The sequence below is a fragment of the Triplophysa rosa genome, linkage group LG13 (genome assembly GCF_024868665.1).
Source record: "Triplophysa rosa linkage group LG13, Trosa_1v2, whole genome shotgun sequence".
In the NCBI taxonomy this organism is placed as follows: Eukaryota; Metazoa; Chordata; class Actinopteri; order Cypriniformes; family Nemacheilidae; genus Triplophysa; species Triplophysa rosa.
This window is the reverse complement of record NC_079902.1, coordinates 12,483,357-12,489,057: the sequence shown is the minus strand read 5'-3', so window position 1 is coordinate 12,489,057 and position 5,701 is coordinate 12,483,357.

The window sequence follows — 5,701 nt, the reverse complement described above, 5'->3', positions numbered from 1 at the left end:
GTAACAGACCGACCCTTTTGCTGAATCAGTCCTACCGGATCCTCTGTTTGAGCACAGCTCACACAAATAAGAAAGAACACGTTTGTCTTTCCTGGGATCGGTAAACATCCTCAACACAAACAGCACAGAGAGAGAAGAAAGTCACACCAGCAGGCCAGCTGTACTCTCACTCTGTGTGTCTTTTGATGTCTGTAGGAGGGAACTGATAATGAAGGATTTTACGTCTTAATTCTTTTAATTATCTGTCTCGGCGGCCCATGCAGGACTGATAGAATGCAGAAGTATTCTTGCGCGTTTGATAATAGAGTGTCATACCTTTGTAAACGATTTATTTTAGTCAAAGGGTATTTGTTGATACAGAGCATGCATTGATGTACACTCTTGGCCTGCAAAAGCTTTGGCTTCAAGAAAAAGCATGCATATCTTTTACTTCACTTCACTTTTTCACCATCTTCACTGTAATGGTATAATATGCATAACTGCACACACACACATATACACATAAGGCCCTGAGGGTTTCTCTTAACATGCGCACTTACAGACCTGGTGCAGGTGCAGTGAATATTACAGCTCTGTTGCTAGGAAGGCCAATGAAAGCACATTAACTCCACAGGCAGTTCCCTCCCTCTCATTCAAATACGACTCTCCCCCTCCTCAGCCAGACAGCCAGGCATCTGTTTCAGGCTGCAGGTTGCACCCCCGACTTTAGGCTCTGTCTGGCATCCACATGCAGGCCCTAAATCAGTGCCTGGAGATCACGCAGGCGCATCCCTCCCCCGCTATGCTGTATTTTGGCATTTGAGTGTCACTTTAACAATCTTCAGCCGTCGAATGTGTCAAATGTTAATAAAACGAATGTGCATGTATTTGGGTTTTCTGCTTGTTGCCCATCATTTTGAAGTTGCTTGAGCTCTGTGTTGTACTTATGAATGTGTGATCTGGCCTTCAAAGCTAAGAAGATATTAAATGGGAAGCTCGCCCAAGATTTTACTCAGCCTCTTGTCATTTCAAACCTGTATGACTTTCTTTCTTCAGTAGAACACCATAGTAGATATTTTGAAGAATGTTGGTAACCAAACAACAGTGGCCCACATTGACTTCCATTGTATGGACACAAAACCACTGTGGCATTTCTCAAATGATCTTTTTTGTGTTCCACATAATAAAGAAACCTAAACAGGTTTTAAAAAACATGAAAGTGAAGGAATAATGACAGATTTGTTGATTTTTGGGTGAACTGTCCCTTTAAGTTGGTCCCTGCTGTCCTAATTAGGTAAATGTGATCCTCCGCTTCTAAGTCATAAATAATGTCCTCAACTCATGCATAACATATCTAATATAAGTCTAAAGTACTTTGCTCAGTGAGGCAAGTGTCTTGTGTTAACTTCTCACTTCAGTTCACTCCAAAGTGAACCGGCTAATTGCCCATCTGCCATTCCTCCCGTGTAGCTATCTGGTTCCCCTTTAAGACATCACCTCTGGGGCTGTGTTTGCTTGTTTGTACCTGTCATGTGGGCCTGCTTGTCCACTCAGCATGCCACTTGGTAACGTCTTATCAGTTCCTCAAAGATCAAAGAGCCATGGTGATCTTTATCATCTGATATACCTCCCCTCCTTTACTCTGACTCCATCAAAGTACCCACACCGTGTATACCATGCCTTTAAGCTCTATAGCCCTTCCTCTTCTTATCAACAGAAAGAGATTTCATGGCTTCATTCTTCACAGTCCAATAAGGCCTTGGAATAGAAGAGGCCAGACTGACCCGTGTCTTCACAGTTACATAGAATAGCCCATTAGGGTTAACTGGGGGGTTAATTCAACATTGTAAATCTGCGTTATGTACACTCTCAGGTTGGCTGTAAGATGGCGTCGTGCTCTGTGAAGTGGTTCATGTGATTTTTAATTGATTGTGTAATAAATTCAACCACCTTCTGGTGTGTTTCATGTCTTGAGCTGCTGTATTTTTTTACTCTTGGCTTTTTGCCTGTTATGATGCTTTAGTATACCACCCAAGTGTAATTCAAAGTCAAGCTGACTGAATACTTATGCGTTTAAGGATGAGCAGACAGTGCAGACGGTCTGGGGTAAATCACCAAAGTCACGACCTTGCCCTGACCTGGGTTAAGGAAGTGGTCATGCAGCTCTGGACAAAGCTGTGGAAGAGAGAGCCTGAGAGGCCAGGCGGTCGTGCCTGAACAAAAGAGGCCTGCACATACAGCCTGGGAGTTACACAAAGACCAGGGCTGCCCCCTTCTCCCCTAGTCACACCTCACCATAGAGCTGGCATTTCACACTGCTCTGTGAACAGCCATTCAATCAAACTACTGTTTAACCTAACCCATTTTTTTTTCATTGTGATATCGTGTGGTAAACCCTATTGAATGCTATTCTGTGTTTTACGTATTATAATTATTTGTTCATATTATAGCTGTTGTTCCTATAAGAAATTAGCATTATTAGGCTACACGAATAAGGACATAAATACTAAAAAACTAGATATAATCAATGGATAGGGTCAAATGGCAGTGAAACGTAATTCAAATCTGCACATCAACCTTTTTGGGACCTGATGCACAAACGTTTTGGTGGTTTAAACACCCATGTGAAGTTTCAAGGTTTCTTAATAATCTCTAGTTTCCTATAGTCGGGAATTGTCACATCCATAACACCAACAGTCCATATTTCTCATTAAATGGACACAAAAGTTAAAATAAAATAACTATTTTGTGGTCTATGAAGAGCCATCCCTTCTCCATTTGTTGGGCGTTATTGCTTCTGGTTTGTACATTTTAATTCACAGAAATCCCACAAAGTATGTTGTCCGTCCCACTCTCTCCAAACGTATTTTTTTTTGTCACATCCATAACACCAACAATTTTCTCTCTTTAAAAAATAAAACCACATGGATAGATTGATATTTACCTTATGACTGGATTCTATCATCAGAGGTTTAGCAAAATACAGTATAAACATACGATTCAATATATTGGTCTTAAATACATTCTCTGAGAATTTATACTTCAAGTTTTGACTTATAAATGTCACATCCATAACACTGGAATTGTACTCTTAATCTTTTTGTAAAAGACTATCAGTAACCTTTAAATACAATAACTGCAATCAGATGAAACATATTTATGATTTATCTGCATGCACGGGAAAAGCCCATATAACCAGGCCCGGGCCGCAGCCACGAGCAGAAGATGCTCAAGGTTTGATGGGGCCGACCACTCTGTAAGGAGTCAGACGCCCTAAAAGATTCTTTGTTTCGGTCGAGTGCCCTACGGCAAGACCTTAGAGGAGGACTCTACAAGCCCCCCTCCTTGTTACTCAATGGACTACTCCACCCCATTACCTGTCCTGTCTCTGGATCAAGGTGTGGGGGCTGCATATCAAACAGTCTCGAGCCTTTGATGTTCAGAGAAACACAAACACTGATCTGACCTGAGTCGTAACAGCGTATTTGTCCCCTTTAGTCATTCATAGCCTACTTGTTGAATGTCTATGCCTTCAAAGGCTCCTCTCTGTAGGTCTGGCTTACAGTAGCCATGCTGGCTTTGAGAGGCCCGTGACATACTATGTTGAAGGTCTGGAGGGAGGCCATCTGGCTTCCTGACAGATTTGATATTGATTTATTGGTTGTACATGTGAAGATAGGAGGACACCAGCTGCTGGAAGTCCGGGTTTATTCTAGCACTTTGCCAGGTTCTAAATGAAAATGTTCGCAAAGTAATTTCTCCTTGTGAGGAATTATTAATAGCTGACTTATGACTGAAAAAAATAAAAAACAGTGCTATTAGACATGCATACCAATTTATTTCGCGTTGGCAAAAACGGCGCCAGACACGGATTTGGCTGTATAGGAAGATGAATTAAACATAAAAAAATAAATCATCATAAAACGATCTCCCATATAAAAGAAATGTCCAATTCTATTGAGTGGGTCAGTTTTACCAGGCGAAGGGTGCAGCTATCTTCTCCCAAATTATTTTCAATCCCCTCACCACACCCCTCCTGGCAGAGGGCTGTGATGTGGCTATGTTCTTGATAATGAGGTGAGAACTTTATTGCTCTTGTCTCTGGCCTGGCACCAGTTTTCTGAGTGATGGGCTGCTTCAAGTGTGTGGCAAACAGCGCCCTCTTTTGACAATTCACATTCACAACAGATTAGTCAACAGGGCTAGGAATAGAATTAAATGTGGTTGATTTACAAATTGAAAAGCTGTATTTCCTATATGTTGAGCATATAGTGGCCTAACATTGTCAAAATAAACATATTCTATTACAAAAAACATAGAAGCCCGGAACTTGAAAACTTATGGATAAGGAGAGAGGGTGAGAAAGAGAGAGTGTAGTATTGCTTAAGACAAGTTACTCTCTCTTCCTCTAGCACTCCATTTCAAAGCGAGGGATCAAGGGCAGACTTGCGCATGGCATACAGTGAATGACAATAGCCGTCCCCTCCACTCGCAGCCCCCTTAGGTAGAAAATAGCAAAACAAAGGAACTCTGGAAGTTCCCGGGTTAATAAGTCCAAGACACACAGTTATTGAGGGAGTCAGGAAGGACACTGTGAATTCAAGAGGAAGTGTAGTGCCCTGTCCTCTATGTAGATCACAGAAGAGGTGGGCAACAGAGAATAAACAATGGTGAGAAATCATGAAAAGATGTTTTTGAGGTGCACAAGAATAGGGTTACTTCAGAGTTCACGTGGTGGCACACGATGTGGCAGTTTTGTTAAGTAGCTCGTTCACTAATTGATATGATCCAGCACTTGCACACACTTCACGTCTGATCTTTTATACGCATCACTCCATTATCTTGTGACTGGAGCCGCATGCATGTGATTGAAAGATCAAAGGGATGCTTCTTGTCACATACAAAGGAAGTGCCAGGACTTTTACTGCTTCTGAGAGCAGAGTTTTCTCATTCTCACTGTGGTATTGTTTTGTCAAATCACAATGACTGTAAATATTGAAAGTGTAAATATAGTGACTCCCAGATGTGGACAATGATTATATTTCAGTCATTGACATAGATAAATAGATAAAACATAATCCGGAGTTATGTCTGCTGAATGACAGACTGGTAATCTCGAATGAAATGTCACTTCTGTAATGTTGAAATATCTCGATCGCTATTCTAAGCTCCAGTACCAGCCCCCAGCTAATGCTGCGGCATAGGGGCTCTTTTGAACAGACTGTCATTTCCTTCTCGGGGCACTGTTATTCCAGTAGCCTTTGTGAAAAAGCCAAGTGGCCCAGCTACAGACAGGAGGTGGGATATTCACAGGCAGCTGAGGTTGTCGACTCAGCAGGGGAGGGAGGCGTGCATCGTAGGGGGATACAGGCCGAAAACAAACACTAGCCCTAACAGGAAAGAAACTACAAGACCCTGCTGGGAAATTAGGGGGACTCATGTGCTCATTTTCATACATGGAGAGACATGCTACAACGTGGCATGTTTGTTGTTATGAAGGGTTTGAAGGCAGGGAGTAAATGTTTACATTAGTAGAATTTAGTGGATTTAGAGTCAACACACATAACATACACGCAGTATAGGCCAACTGCTTGGAAAAATCAGCATTCTTATGTATATTGTACAAGTTCAAAGACTTAATCAAATGAAAAGCTAAGTTTTATAAACATCCATTTTTAGACTGATTTGTCATAACGATTTTTACTGCTTTGTGTGGTAAAAT